A 17137-nucleotide genomic window follows, 5' to 3' on the forward strand; every position below is an offset into this window, starting at 1 on the left:
ATGTATGTACTTACGTCTTTATTATATACAAGGTGTTAATTAAATAACTGAAAACCTCAGACTCCCTAAAAATTTTTTTTCATTTTTAGTTAGTTGATTGCTTTTATTTTTGAATCCCTTCATTATTTTATAAGATATTCGTGTGTTTTGCTAAGTCAGTAATTCTACTTCATTTCTAACTCTACACTCATTATTAGTATTTTTGTCGGTTGCGCTTTGACGTTTTTAGAAGAAAATCACACATTGACCAAAACAGCCAATATTAAATTATCGAAATAGTATGCTACCTCGCTAAAACATTTAATTGGCGCCTGTTGCCATCTTAACTTTTAGACTGAGCACAATAAAAAGGGGATTTAAAAACACAAACACAACCTTATTTAAAACATACTTAGTGTCTGTTCTACTCTCGCTTCTGAGTGAACAGACACCTTCTAGGCAAACGTGTGTCATCTTAGGCCTCATCATCGCCTTCCATCAAGCTTATAAAAAAAACTACTTTCTGGTTTTCAGTTATTTAATTAACACCTTGTATAGTTTTTTACAACTTGAATGATATTCTTGATAAGTAAGTATAGCCTCCTGAGTCCTAATTTGTTAACAGATGTTGTACTTGAGACCTAGACGTGGGCAACCAGCTTTGTTATTTTAGATACTATATCAACATACTTACAAAAAAAACCATTATCAATTTGTGCTGTATAAAGTACATTCGGCCGTTACTCTTAATGTTAATTTGTTCCTTATAACGTACGCGAGGACTCACGAGGATAGGCCAATTCAACAGGTCTTGTTTAATAAATTGTACTAAATAAAATTGTGAAAGTTGAGAAGAAATCGTTTACGGTTTATGACGGCGCCTACAATCACCTTCCACGTAAATATTGTTGCCTTGTCACTTCTAATTCTGTCAACGCCATAAAGCCGTTGAATACCTCCAATCGTCTTTTAATTGTTGCAAAATATATTAAAATCTACAATATCGTTTGTACTGCTACTGTACATATACGCGTAGCTAAGATTGTGGTAAGATGTGTTTATCCACCGAATGCCATTGGGAGCTTTGTTTTTTCTAAGATTTTAGAGGAAAATCTTGCTTGGAATGGGAATAGTGGATTTTACGCTCGTTGCGTTGTGGATATCGCTTTTATAGCGTAGTTGGTGGAAATACTCCTTAACGAACAAGCGCGGCCCGTGTTTGATTAGGTAAGTATAGTTAAAAAGTATGTTAAATGTGAGGGAAAGTAGGTATGTGTAAAATATAGTCGAAATGCGATTCGCATCCCCTCCCATCCTCGTGTGATACAATAAGTTCGTGTTCAAGTTGTTTGAAGAATGAAAAAAATCGCCCTTATGCGAACTGTCTACCATTGAGATCTTGTGTCTCAGGAATATGCTGGTTGTCGCCGATTGATAAGCAAATGATACCCTATTGCATGATACTTGCTTCACCTGCATATTCGTGAAACACATTGAGGTACTTATATATGTTTTTGTGTTTAATTTCAAATTAGCGATCAATTCCAAATAATTATATTAAACAGGACCTATTAATGTAATTAGTGTTAGAGGGAGAAAACAAAGAATTTTATAGTTGTTTGTTGTAAATGTCAGTTTTAATTAATCTATTTTACAAAAAAAAAATGTTTAATAAAATATCTTTATAAATATGCTGTGTGTATTTATTGTGGACCGATTGTAGGGTTTGGGAGGGTTCTGCGAAGGCGTGCAAGTGGGGGCACAAAAGCCCGTGCGGTGCTGGTTGGGTAGAAAAGGCTGGGCCTTTGAAAAGGTAGGCTGAGCCTCAGTCGCATTCCTTCCAAGGCGCGCTCTCAACTATGCTATGCGGGCTGCGATGCGCCGTGCCCGCGCCGACTCAACGGTTCACATTTACAATTTATGCTGAAACAACTTGACAGTAAATTAGTGCCCCATTGGTTGGGGGGCATTTATCATGGAAACTAGCTCCGTAATTACAAGTAGTTGCGACGCCCGCTCCGGCGCCGCCTGTAACTTGACAAACTGTTATTATTTTGCTTGAATGTTGGGCGCATATTAAGTATATTGTGCGTAATGGTTGGAACCGTGCTTATTGCGTAATTAGTCTAAAATAATGTCTTGTACAATTATTATGAACAAACAGTGTATTTACCTACATACCACAAAGGAAGGCCATTGGAAGAGTAGGTATTCTGATACTCTGATGTTATTATACATGGTTGATATCACGGACCCGATTATTTTTTTCAAATCACATGTGTATCGCTATTAAACTATCAATTAAAAACTTCAACTCTCCTCCCATTTCTAATCCGACACAGTTTTCCCACCTTCGAGTGGCATTTTCACAATCATGATTTCAAAAATGTGACCCAGGGTCCTTAATATTGGAAGCTTACAGAAATTATGAATTTCAATATGAATTTTGCGCGCATCTACTATCATAATTTTTGCAAACTTAGGATACAATCTGGATATGTGCTTGAAACATATTTTTACGAGCCATTTTTTGTTTGTCCTATTTAAAAGAAATACTAGCGTAGCTATGTAGTCGGATTTAAGTAATTGAGGTTTTATTAGTTAAACAAATTCAAACAAGCGTACGAAATTTAAGCCACTATTCTTGTTTGACAAGGAAATAATTGTAACTTGTATCTCGTAACTCCATCAAGTGGGCCAATGAGCGTAAAAAGTAAATGTTAAGCCGACCCAATGAATAAGGGATTAATAAAATGGTTCGGCTAAATCTTTATTACTTTGTGTTTGACCGTGTAATTAATAACAATTAAATCCCTCGGTATCCGTTTCTGTTGTCGCCTAAAGAATCCGGCGGGAACGGCACAAAGGTAAAGATGAAGGAATACCAGTACGTGCAATATATGTACAGATACGAAAGATGTGAATACAAGACAGGGAAAATGAAAATATTTAGCTCTTACATTTGAACTACAGATTCAGTATTTCAACATGTCTCCTAAAACAAGGAAATTTGTATTAAAACCAGTATTATTTGTATAAGAAAGTATCCAACAGGTAGTTAATGCGTAGTCTTGATCGTACATTTGTTTCATAAAACAATTAAAAAAGTTAATAGCAATTATTTTAATTGGGAGTAACGATTTACTTACATTAATTCAAAGAATTTAATTGCAGTGCAACTAAAAGTTTAATTGCAATTAATTTAAATATAATTGATTTAATTGAAATTACTTTTTTATAAATTATAAAGTTCATTGAAAAATTAATGATTAACGCCCAAACTGTCGAAAGGTCTTAACATCCTCAAACCCCGCGTACAAAATTTTGAACATATAAGTATTGTTTAACCAAATCTCAACTTTCATGATTGTCATATCATAAAGTCTCAAATTATTGTATTATAAATTTGACGTGAGGTCTCAGGAGGTTAAGAAGGGGAATCTTTTATTTATTAATTAAGGTCGGTTACAGGAGTGCCATGTAATAGGTAGGTAATTATGTTAGAGATAACAATAAACCAGAGCAATTTCGAATCTCCGATCTTTAAAAAAAAGCTTATAATAATAGTTGTAAGTATTCGTAATTTGTTTTTACCATTCCATCTGGTACCACTTATGGAACATTTTTTTTTTATTCGACTGGATGGTAAACGAGCAAGTGGGTCTCCTGATGGTCAGAGATCACCACCGCCCATAGACACCTGCAATACCAGGGGGATTACATTTGCGTTGCCAACCTAGAAGCCTAAGATGGGATACCTCAAGTGCCAGTAATTTCACCGGCTGCCTTACTCTCCACGCCGAAACACAACAGTGCAAGCACTGCTGCTTCACGGCAGGATTAGCGAGCAAGATGGTGGTAGCAATCCAGGCGGACCTTGCACAAGGTCCTACCACCTGCAAAAAATTGGTGGTACTACGAGCAAAAGGGATTTTTTCTAACCAATTTTGATAGCATAATCCAATTATGTACTGCCAACTAAACTTTTTGATAATTAACAGGAAATTGGGGGTCTTTCGCGTTAACCCTTATTAGTTTCTAATCGCGTTTAAAAGGCAAAACAAAATCTGACCTTTTTAATATGGTGACCATACGGTGGATCATTTCACTTTACATCTTTCTTTGCTTATTTTACATTGTCATCAGAACAAAGAATGTGTACCAACAGATCAATCTGGCACAGAAAATTTTGACCCAAAAAACAAAAAAAAACAGGACAAGTTTAATAAAATCTCAGAAAAAAAAAATGAGATACGAGTTTTTAACAATTATCAATGATCCACGAGACCTTTACAAATATGTCATATTATAGCTATCGTAGAATTGAACTTAAATAATTCATACGGTCATATAAAACAATGTTTAATCAAATCTGTCAATCCTTAACAACGTGTTTATAAATACCAACAAACCTCTCTCCTGACAGCGTTCTATAATATATACTCAATAATTAAAGTCCTTGACATACGCGAACCTTCACACGGTATCGACGTATGTTGATATCGAGGGTAGTTCACAGTCCACTGATAGATAAGTTCCGCTCCGCCGGCCACCCATTGTCGCCCGCTAATGAGCCGATCGGCCGTACCCCTTCATTACTCACTTAGCTTACCCGAATCGCGTCTGTTACAACTATTGTTGAACGTCAATGTATCCATTCAATACGGAAAAAATATTTTGAGATAAGAGGGAGCGTTCGTAAGTTACATATATGAGGCCTTAAAGCTTCCCCTCGAGACAAATCCCACTCAATCTCACGTAGAGGTTGGTGGGGTCTCGACAAATAAATTAATATCATAGGACAATTTACTGTAATTAACCTAGTATTAAACTAAGGAAAGCTTATTATATTATGGATACTTAGCATCTGATAAACTTCTTAATTATTTCGATATTTTAACGGGATCGGGATAAAATCTCGGAATCTCAACCTCAGCGTTAAGAGTGAGGAAATTTGGCACAATTGGTTTTAATAAATTAAAATCCATTTATTTCATGTTTCTTAGACACATAATGTTGTTAGTAGTTAAACATATGTATTAAACTAAATTAAATTAAATTAATGCAACGTCAATGAGAAGACCACGATGTAATGTCTGAGAACTCCCGTGAGATTTTTTTTGTTAGTCTTTCACGATAAAATGACTGGATGAAATTTGGTATGTAGCCGTCTGGAATACTTAATACATAGGCTACTTTTAATCTACATCAGGATCAAATCAGATACAGGGACAAGAACAGGATAAAATCTCAAAATTTTAGACCCTAGGATTCGAGTTGTGAAATGGCGTGCGTGTTTTATATGCAACTTTAATAAAATCTACGATTGTGGTGTAGTGACTTAATATTCTGTAATTCCGATGGATATTTTGTAAAATGCCGAAATTTTAACTCAACTACCGAATGTAATAATTTACACGTGCGAGCCGCAGGGTAAATATTAGTAAGTAAACAATATCTAAATCTTTCATGACTCAGGTACAAACCTTTGCATTCATCATACAGTCACAACACGATTAATTATTTTTTGACGTTTTCACTACTAATATGTATTACTCGTACTATCTAACTCGTACTACTATCCTAAATTACGACCGTTGGCAAGCGGATTGACATTCCCGTTCGGTGACTAAGTAAGTACACATTACAAATATGTATTTTGAAAAATCTGGTCAGATAAAGGGGGCGGTGTCGAGCCAAATCTCGCGAGATCATGCCAGGGGAGAAAATCGCCCTAAATCACCTCACTTAATTTCATGGAAGACCATTAAAATTCATTAACAAACACAGTAAATTTTAACAAAATACTTCTAGTTTTCTAAATAACCACAGTTTTCTCGACAAAACAAAAAGACAGATGATTATTTTTATTAATAACTAGCGGACCCGGCAGACGATCTCCTGCCTGAAAAAACACTAAGGGGCTGTTTCACCATCCATTGATTAGTGTTAACTGACGGTTAAAGGTGATGCCATCTCTGTCTATTCGACAGTCCGTCAGTGAACACTAATCAATGGATGGTGAAACAGCCCCTTAGTGCATTAAAATTATGATAACATTATTAACAACAGCGGTTGTTTCTTTAGTTTACACAAAATAAATTTCTGAACGCAAGCATAATAATATTTGTCAACCAATATATGTCAATCCTTTTTCATTACTGACATAATTCTACATTTTCAGGGTTTCGTAGTCAACTAGGAACCCTTATAGTTTCACCACGTCTGTCCGTCTATCTGTCTGTCTGTCCGCGGGTAAGCTCAGAGACCGTTAGTACTAGAAAACTGTAATTTGACATGAATATACATATCAATCACGCCGACAAAGTGGTACAATAAAAAAAAGTAAAAAAAATCTTTAGGGTACCTCCCATAGACGTAAAGTGGGGGTGTTTTTTTTTCGACTAATCCTATATTGTGGGGTATCGTTGGATAGCTTTTTAAAACCATTGGGGAGTTGCTAAGACAATTTTTCTATTCAGTGATCTGTTTGCGAAATATTACACTTAAAAGTGAAAATTTTCATTGAAATCGAGCGTCTCCCCCCTCTAAAATCTAAACTGTTGGGTGGAAAAATGTGAAAAAATTGAGAATGCTAGTAAATATATCAAATTTACAAGGAAAATTATAGCGGCTAAGATTGCTTGAGAATTACTAATAGTTTAAGAGTAAATAGCAGCCTAAGGTATAAAATATACCATGGAAGACTCGGTACACAATACGAAATCCTTAGAAAAATATTATTTTATTTTTTCGTAATGGCTACGGAACCCTGTCCTGGGCATGCACGACACGCTCTTGGCCGGTTTTTTAAAATCTAAAATACGCCATTATCCGAATATTGGGGATTCGAAACCTTTATGCTGCGTTCTTTAATTTGAGGGGAGAGTTTTCCGTATCGACGGGATGAACATTAAATGTTTGACAGTTGCGAAATCCATGAACATTTTGTATGTTTTTTTTTGCAAATGTTTTTTCTCTTATTTGATTTTCCAATGTTTTTAATACTTATTATCTATCCTATTCCTGAAGAAGACAAATCCAAAAACACAAAAATCAAAAAATTGTTCCAGCAGTTCTTGAGTTATAAGTGGGTTATACGGTATTTGACAAATCCTGATTTTGCCATATCTTAATATTAATATGAAAATATAGATATACAGATAGTGTTTAGCGAAGAGAAAATTTAAATCGGTTGAAAATTGGATTTATAGTGATTTTTTGAAAAATCTATATATCTGTCTCTTTTTCAAACGCTTTTCTCTATGCAGCAAGTATGGCGGTACTGGCATGTGACGTCACATGCCAGTATGTCTTTCTGTGTCTAATCTTGAATTTCAAACCTTTGTAACTTTGTTATTTGTAAGGTAGCTTAAAAAATGTTTTTCTATTCGATAACAGGCATTGTGTAGTTTTAATTTATAAAACATATACAAAATAGTCAAATACCGTATTAGGGTGACGGCACCAATCATGGACATGTTAAGCACAGTAGTACCTATCCAGTAATGGACGGCAGTTGTATATTTGACCGCCTTTCACGTCGAAATAACAGATCGACGGATTGCGTGATTTTTGTCATGGAGATGGTTTAGGGGCCAGAGAGTGACGTTGCCTACTTCTATCCCGGAAAGATGCACAGTTCCCGAGGGAACAGCGCGCGATAACCAAATTCCACGCGGGCGAAGCCGCGGGCAAAAGCTAGTAATACATAATATTAAATAGTAGGATATAGGCACGGAATCCTAAAACGCTCTGGGGGGCTACTACGAGATTCGAAAATCGAAGTTCGTATCGTACCCTTTCACTCTCGTATTAAATTATATTAACGTCAGCGGGACGGCAAGATACAAAATTCAAATTTTGCACTGCGTAGTAAAGGACCTGTGATCTCGTGTGCATGCGAATAAGACTTAAACTGTCCAGACAGGCAATAAAAACCTCTCACTTTTAATGCAACTTTATATGGATATTAATCTTTTATTTTGCTCGTCAGTGCAGTTAGTGGATTAAGATGCGGGTTTTGCCATCAACTACAGAATTTCTTGTGGATGAGCATAATAACACGAGTTTAACTGAGTAATATATTCGGTTAGGGCTGACGTGGTTAGCGCCCGGCTCTTCGCACGCGGATATGCAATTTCCATACAAATTGATGAGTTGATTGCTCCTTTGTTTGATTTGAATTTGCGTTGTGGTTATAATTTAAAAAAAAAGATAACACATCAATGCGGCTTGTATAGGGATGTTTTATAAAAAGCCCGTTATTTCCGCTCTGAAGGGTCTCATTTTTTGACAAACGCCTCTTACCCTGGTAGACCTCAGAACGGAATTATTAACACATTTCTAAAAGCCGCAAAGGCCAAAAAGGGGCTGTGTATAAAATCCGCCGAGCGCGACTTAGCCATAAAACAAATGAGTTCAGTTGTGACGCTAGGAAAAAAGTACAACTTGTTTTATTCTGTCTGTCCGAGCAAAACTTAGACGATACGAGTACAAGAATTGCACCTACTACTAGTACTACTATACATATGAATACCTCCTATACTATATACCTCCCATGCAGGGCACAGGCCTCCGCTTAGAATGCTTGGCTCGATGCGAATTGGGAACTTCACCCAAAAATACAAACTGTTTTGCTTGCTTTTAAATTGCTACAGAACCCTCTGTGTGCGAGTCCAGTTTACACTTGATTAATTTTTATACCTCACCCGCCGCTGATTTCGTTCTTTGTTTAGTATAAAGCTATCCGGAACGGTGCCTTTGACGTGCGAGCAATTTAACTTTCTTTATTATCACATGCAAATAACATGTCAATTTGAATAATAATTAAAATTTATCTTCCCACGTCACGCCGAGATTACGCCCCCTTCAATCATTTAAGGACGTGACAGACCTGAGCAACGAACAACGAACATTCGCCGAACATTAGTCATTGCTATGTATTCTATTCTGGTGCAATATAAACCATGACAAGAGTCATGATTTCGTTGTTTTAGGGTTCCGTAGCCAAAATGGCAAAAACGGAACTCTTATACTTTTGCCATGTCTGTCTGTCTGTCTGCGGCTTTTCTCAGGGACTATAACTGCTAGAAAGCTGCAATTTTGCACGAATACATATATGTAAACTATGCCGACAAAATGGTACAATTAAAGATACAAGAAAAATATTACACGTAAAGTGGGGGTGGTTTTTTTCCATCCAATCTTGTAGTGTGGGGTATCGTTGGATAGGTCTTTTAAAACCATTAGGGGTTTCCTAAAACGATTTTTCGATTAAGTGATCTGTTTGCACAATATTTAACTTTAAAGTGCAAATTTTAAATAAAATCCAGTATCCCCCCCCCCACCCTCTAAAATCTGAACCCGTGGGTGGATTTTTTTTTAATTCAGGATGGTAGTAAGTACTATATCAAACTTACAAGGAAAACTATAAAGGTTAAGTTTTCTTGAGAATTATTAGTAGCTTAAGAGTAAATAGCAGACTAAGGTATAAAATATACCTAAACTTGGAATATTCCGTACAATATACGAAATCCTTACAAAAATATTACTTAATTTTTTCGTAATGGCTACGGAACCCTATTTCGGGCGTGTCCGACGCGCTAGTGGCCGGTTTTTATTAATTTTGAATACGAAGAGAAAGGAATGTCATACTGTGTCCATTCGAGAACTTTTAAGCCACAACGGCCATCTATATTCTTCGTGCTATATGGCCTGCCCATTGCCACTTCAACGAGCTAATTAATCAGTTTGTCTATGTCGGTGATCTTAAAAACACATACCTATTATAATTTACAGTTCAACTACATGTTAATGTACTTTGCTCGGGACTCGCCGGTTTTCTTCGTTTTCCTGAAGATTTAAATGAGACAGAAAAAAAAGAATACTACCGATCTATTATTTCGAGTTCTAAAATTTGCAAACAGAGGCCGTATTCCCTAACGTTCCTGGCGCTTGAGATCGCAATCAAATGACAGTTTTTGTATGCAAAATCTGTCAATTGATTCCATCGCAAGCACCAGAAACGTTAGGCAATACGGCCTCTGGTTTAACATATTATTTGTTCTGTTGTGTATTGTTACCATCCATTTCATTTTATTTGTTCTTTTTTATAAACCGAGTAAGGAGGTACCTACCTAATCCACAAGCAATAGTGCTGTATTTGCGCTAAGACTTCGCACGCAATTCAGTGCATACATTTAAATCATCAACTGCGTGGTTATTCAGAGACATGCGTTGCAAGCATGCAGTCGGTGCAATGAGAGCTTCAAAGCAAATTAAGACGACGAATTGGGCATTTTGGTGAAAAACATCTAGTTTTATCTCAGCAATTACAAAACATATCAAAGTGATATTTGAAAACCTGATTCTTCATTTCAATGACTTTGTTTTCCAAGTTGCCGAAACACGATTCGTAAAATTTTATAGCACAGAAAAAAATATCAAAGATACCTCTTGTAAGACAGGGATTTGCTTGTTACAGGCAACCCAGATCAAATTAAGATTCCAAATTTTCATATTAAATTAGTTTTAACCCATACTTCAACCTTCAAGTTCGATTTTATTTTATTAAATTGTAATTTGTAGTTGAAACGACAAAAACCGTTTTGTCGCTTACGACATTTTAATATAAGCTAGCGCGCGCTCGTATTTTGTATGAAACCCTATGAAACCAGTCCCCTCTCAGCGCATGCCTCAGACCGCCGCCGGCGTTGTCAGCGACGGACCTATGCTAGTCGAACTGCCACGCGCCATCGATCGCATATAAAATAATACCGAGCAATAAATGGGAAAAAAATGTCGGATCTTCAAAAAGGAAAAAGAAAGGTTGTTTAATTCATAAATGTATGGTTATGATTAAGAAAAGGTGAGTAATCATTATATTTCTACAGTTCACTGGCACAAAACGTAAACAAATCGCCATGACAACGTCAGTTCTTAGTTTGTCGCCATGACGGTTCATGACGTATGACATACTAACAAAATAATATGATATTTACATCGAAAGTAACAGAGCTATATTTCCAAAAATTTTATTGATATAATGTGATATTTTGGTATCTTACGGACATTTAAAAGGCATTCGATTACGGTTTGTGCTAGTGCTGCATTCTGACGGCAGAACATTGCAGTAATATTCCCTATCTGCTTCTAGTTTTATACGAGTATAATAGGTAATACCTAAGTACTTACCTACTTTTTAGATAGGTAAGTAGGTAGGTAGGTAAGGTAATTAATAGTTAAAAATATTCTAAAGTATGTGTGTGAACCAATAGTGAACTGCAAGTACCTACCTAAGTACGCGAAAACATTAACTTCTAAACTTTAGAAATCTAAAGGTACTGTAGAAAATCGATTTTATTCCTTTAATTATTGCAATTCAGTGTTTGTACAAAAAGCCATTGACTATACTTACAAAACTATTCATATTTCAATAAGCAGTAACACAAATAATAAAAATACATTATTATCTTTCAGGAAGCAATCATTAGAACAAAGTTCTGAGAATAAAGTCATGGAGCCGTCTTCGAATTTAGGTGGAAATAAAACAATGTCAATCGATTTTATGCAAGGGCATGTAGTGGTATGTATCCATATTAATTTTAAAGATCTACTTACTTTGAATATCAACTCAAGTTAATATCGCTTCATTTTAATTTCGTTTCTTTAGAAAACGAGAAAATTCGCCAATGTATGCAGTTACAAAATGTATTAATCTCGTAAGATTTTAGTACCTACCTGGGCGTTTTCACAAAAAAGCGTATTCATTCTTTTTTTTCAATTTTGGAAAAATATAGTTTTTCCTTCTCAGAATCAAAAGTACAATCGATTCCGATGGTTTAAAAAAAAGTCCCTATCAAAAATGAGTTTTGTATGAGTTTTGTTTTTTTTTCATACACTCGGTATGGGCGTCACAAAACTGACTCATAAAGTTTATATGAAAAAATTAAATACATTTTGAAAGAAAAGGTACCTTTTTTTTGAAAACGCCTACCTACCTACATAGTAATTATAGTATAATTAATAACAAATTCAAGTTTATAAATAAAAAAAAATATTTAAGCACTGCAGATAAGAATAATAAGGACCTTCTTGAAGAAACTATGTAGGTCTACAGCTACAGTAAGTATTTCTTTTATTGCCAATTTTTACGTGAGCAGAATAAAGATCATATTTTTTGGTTTGAAACTTGTAAAAATGTTTTTTTTTTTCTATTATAGATAGAAATATAATGTGAGAAAAATAACTCATCTCTCAACATAGTATTAGAATGCGCATCTGAAGTATCAGTAAGTTTTGTATTAACTTAAAGCCAGTAAACGAATGTACTTATACTTTGGTGTACAATATAGAGTCGGAGTATTGTATTGTTTTGTACTTAGGTTCTAAAAAGGTTAATTTTAAAGATATAAGACAGCTTTTTTCTACTTTGCCTTTTTTTACTGTGATTTCACTGTATAGTCAGCAGCCAAAGTAGCGGATCATTTTTTTACTTTGTCGTATTAGGATATCGCCAAATTTGTATGGTGTAAGTACGTTGTTGTATAACGACAAAGTTTAAAAATACGCAGCTACTTTTGATGCTGACCGTACTGATCTGTGGTGTTACGAATATTTGTATTGTACTAAAAATAACACAGTTGAACCTTAAATAAAAAGTTGACCCTTACAATATCTAGAGTAAAATAAACGTTTGTTTCAGATTGAGACCGAAAATCAAGATTTGGGGCACCGAATAATTGATTTTAATCATTTTATAATGGAACTTGTAAAACTTTCTCAGCATAAGTGTTCGTTTGATTGCAGATTAGCTATAATGAAATTAGTTTCTGAAAATCAAGTACGAGTAGGCTTGCAATCTGAGTTTTCGGTGTGTAGCTAACGTTGACAACTCAAATTATGTTATGTCAGTTTCCGAATAATAAAGGTGTTAAATTTGGGTAATTCTGGGAAAATACAAACAAACATAGATGCACGGAAAAACCAGAAAAAGAGACCAGCGCTTTCCTGATTTTTCTGATCTATGTTTCAGTTTGTATTTTCGATGTGGATTTTACGGGATGATCGTAAAAGTAACAAAATTTGGAGTTGAAATAAAAAAAATACAAAAAGACTCCAAAAACCAATCTTAATTCTGGGAAGAATAAAATACAGATTAATTGTTTGGTGCCGACCATTGCCGGCGGTGATGGCGGAAAAAAGGCCTTTATTTCTAAGAGTTATCTCCTTATATACTAGTTTAACAACGCCCTCTTCGGGTTGTTTATAGAACTTATTGGTTAAATACAGCCATTGGCAGATCTTGTAGATCTAAATGAATAAATTTAACAAACGGCTATAAATGATTGTGTTGTCTTTTAATAATGTTTGTGTAAATAATATTTTTTAATATAAATAAGTAAAATGTAAAATATAAATACCTATGTAAATTAGTAAATAACTGTGTTAAGTGTAAATAAGTAAAATATTAATATTAAAAAAGATAAATATAAAAAAATACCTGTAAAACCGTATGTTTGTATTATTTACTTTTTGCTCTGCAGTACTTGCCTACATTTACGGCCCGAGATTTTTTATGTCTAATGGGTCTCAACCTACTTACTATCAAATGGACAATATATGGTGGCAGGCGAAATCTATAAATTTAATTTTTAATACAAGCTCTTGTCGACTGTGCTTTTTGTGGATTGTACTTGCACTGTCATCCACCCCACATAAGTACCTATGCCAAATTCCACGTCAATCAGTGAGTCAAAATTCACTTGCAAGATTTTACAAACAACAACACAACAACAACAACACACAATACAAATATTGCAAGTTAATAAATAAAATAATTTTGTAAAATAGTTCCATAAGAATAAAAAATTGAACCGACTACAAAAAACCATGAAAATAATTTTCTACCATTCAGAAATCGGTGCCTCAGCACGAGCCAGCAGGAGTGGACCTATATAGTCGTCTACCTCACCTACATACTATACGCGTATATTGGGCTTCAATTACTCCTGCTGGCTCGTGCTTCAGAATGATAGAAAATTATTTTCATGGTTTTTTGTAGTCAGTTCAATTTTTCGTTATATTTTTTTTTCACGCCTTTCAGTGTAAAAGATCTAAGATACAATAGTTTAATGTCAACTGCTCGTCACCTTTTACAAAAAATTGCTTTTTCCGATGCAGAGACTTTCATTATTGAGGAGTCCTGGTGCATCGTCACCCGTTCCATTTCACCATATGCATTACGATTAACTTAAATTGCTTAGCAACACTGTGTTAAAGTCATTGAAATTCAACCCGTGAGGTACTTGTTATCGAGTAGTAGCTCGGTTGGTCAAATTTGGTCTTCATCATCAGTTCCACTTCACGAAATGAAGATTTTCAAGAGCAAATGCACAAGTTACTACTCAAGATATCGAAATTACCATAGGTGTCCCTACAATATTTGAAGACTTCCCTCGATTTCCTTAGGATCCGATCATCAGATCCTGATTTGGTGCATATGGGACCTAATTGAAAGCATTACTAGACGAATGACGGAGTTCTGAGGTAACAAACATAAAAAAAGAAAATACAACCGAATTGATAACCTCTTCCTTTTTTTGAAGTCAGTTAAAAATACTCGTGATATCATTACGTACTCCTATTTGCAAAAAAACTAAAAAAAGTGGTAAGGGCAACTCTAAGACGTCTCTGTCTGTTTTAGCGCGCTGTCTAGGCGCTGTCAGTGTAACATACGGTCGACTGTGACACGCAAGCCCCGTAAAAAATAGAGGGGTGTGAGCGGGTTGCGGGGTACAAACGCTCTGTTTTCGATTAATTGTTTAGCGATGCGTCACCTTAATGCATCGTGAGAATGCAGTAAGTACGCTCTCCAGAAGAACATAATTATCTACATCATGGTAAGTAAACAATATCGTCAACTTACCTAGAATACAAGTCGTAGAAATGTAGAAAATAATTAATTAAATGAGTCATTTTCTGGAAGAACTTAAACCCGGCCTTATTTAAAAATCACGATGCTGAAAGGTGATTCTAAGGAAGAAACTATTCGTTCTAAGAAAATGCGCAAAAAGCATAAGTGAGCGTTTTCAAAAAAAAGTTTTTTTTTTAATTTTGAAGAAATATTGTTTTTCTTACTCAGAATCAAGAGCACAATCGATTTGATCGTTTTTTAAACGTCCCTATTTTTTCATACAAAATTTAATGAGTCAGTTTTGGATGAATTGCAAAAAAATTGTACATAGTTAAGGCTTTAGTTTAGAAAACTGCATTGATTCCTTTGTGCTTCGAAAGTTACCCATATTATAGTTTGTATGAGTAACTTTCGTAACATAAAAGAATCATTTAAGTTTTCCTAACTCAAGCTCTAACTATGTTCAATTTTATCGCAAAATTCACCCTTTTGTCACGCCCATTTTTTTAAACTATTGGAATCGATTGTGCGCTTGATTCTGAGTAGGAAAAAACATTCTTTTTTTAAATTCAAAATAAGGAAAGGGTAATTTTTTTTTTGAAAACTCACTTGTGCTTTTTGCGCATTTTCTTTGAACGAATAATTTCTTCCTTAGAATCAGCTTTCAGCGTCGACATTTTTTAAATAGGGACGGTTAGCTACCTATCTAGAAAGATGCTATCTTTCTATATAGTAGTATCTTTCTAGGTAGTTTCCAAAGACAATGCGAAAATTTTGCAAGAATTTTAAATTAATTAATCACAACGTTTACCTTGCTACTTCACGATAACACATGCAAGACAACTAGCGTTGCGTGAAAATATATGTCACACACAAAGACGTACCTGTCTTGGACATAATGTGGCCGCGAAGTATCACGATAAAAGGTTTCTCGTTTATTGTTATGGACTTCCGCAAAGTAACGTCTGGACCAATCAATAAAGGTTTTGTGACAGGTGGAATGTTGCTAGATGGCGTTAGTATCGTGAGGTCTGTTTAAGGTTAGCGATTGGCTCATCTATCTATATATATGTAATTCAAAGTCCTGACTGACTGACTTATAGATCAACGCACAGCCCAAACCGCTGAAGTTAAAGGCTTGAAATTTGGCATACATATACCTTAAGTGACATAAAGATACATTTAGAAAGGATTTTTAAAAATTCTAACGGAATAGGGAATAAATGGGATTTACATTTTCACTTTAAAATGGCTCTATTTCAGTAATTATTATTATTATAAGAGACTTCAAATTTGGCGTGCAAATAGGTAATACTAACAACTAAAAACTGTTATTCAGGATTTTTCGAAATTCTCACGGGATTGGGAATAAATGGGATTTACATTTTCACTTTAAAATGGCTCTATTTTAGTAACTATTATTATAAAAGACTTGAAATTTGGCATGCAAGTAGATAATACTAACAGTTAAAAATGATTTTTAAAATTTACCGAAATTCCCACGGGATAGGGAATAAAGCGTTTTTTTTTATACTAGCCAACTAGCTGATTTAGAGACTATTTGAAACATATATTTCTAAAGAGTCATAGAGCTAGGTACACTAAAAAGGGATTTTTCGAAATTCCCACGGGATAAGGAATAAATGGAATTTATATTTTCACTTCAAAGCGGCCTTAACTCCGTAATTATAAATATGTGACCTCAAATTTGGCATGCAGGTAGGTAACACTAAGAGGTAAAAATTCTTTCAAGATTTCCCAAAAATCCCACGGGATAAAACGTTTAAAGAGGATTTTATAAACTAACTGAATCAAAAAACGCACAAGCTAAACTAATAAACCTAAGGGCTGTAGATTTGACATACCTACTTATGTAAATCTGGTGACAATACAATAATCTGGCAGCGACATCCAGGTAATCCGGCCAGGATCATCTCTGCAGGAACGAACTCCTCAAAAGTTAATGGCACAGACAAGACACTTTGCAAGATTATTTATTTAATTTCTTTCAATGACAATTCCTTTATATGGTAGACACCACCTGATGCTATAGCCAAGGTCGTCTGCTCATGAGGGGACTCCTCGTAGGTCGGTAGGTCTGATACGTAATTTTACAGTCATGTACGTTCAGTTTTGATGATACACATGACTTAATGAAAGACCGAAACAGCTATAAAGATAAAAAAAGATTAAAAACAGTGTAGCTTTCTATAGTATTTACTAATTATCTCGCGGGAATTA

The 17137-nt window shown here is 34.9% G+C and overlaps 1 protein-coding gene and 1 long non-coding RNA gene across 7 annotated transcripts in view; both read left to right on the forward strand.

Moving 5' to 3' along the window:
- Positions 1-17137, forward strand: part of LOC141427426 (uncharacterized) — a 237378-nt gene that overhangs the window by 170891 nt on the left and 49350 nt on the right. The gene's annotated exons all lie outside the window — the stretch shown is intronic.
- On the forward strand, positions 10262-13151 carry LOC141427049 (uncharacterized). 2 transcript variants are annotated; one of them, XR_012451295.1, is made up of 3 exons: positions 10262-11566; positions 12047-12272; positions 12686-13151. It is a non-coding gene; the product is annotated as an uncharacterized lncRNA (long non-coding RNA). The 2 variants fall into 2 exon arrangements; XR_012451296.1 differs by having other exon boundaries at positions 12047-12105.

This window comes from Choristoneura fumiferana, chromosome 4, assembly GCF_025370935.1.
Source record: "Choristoneura fumiferana chromosome 4, NRCan_CFum_1, whole genome shotgun sequence".
Taxonomy (NCBI): Eukaryota; Metazoa; Arthropoda; class Insecta; order Lepidoptera; family Tortricidae; genus Choristoneura; species Choristoneura fumiferana.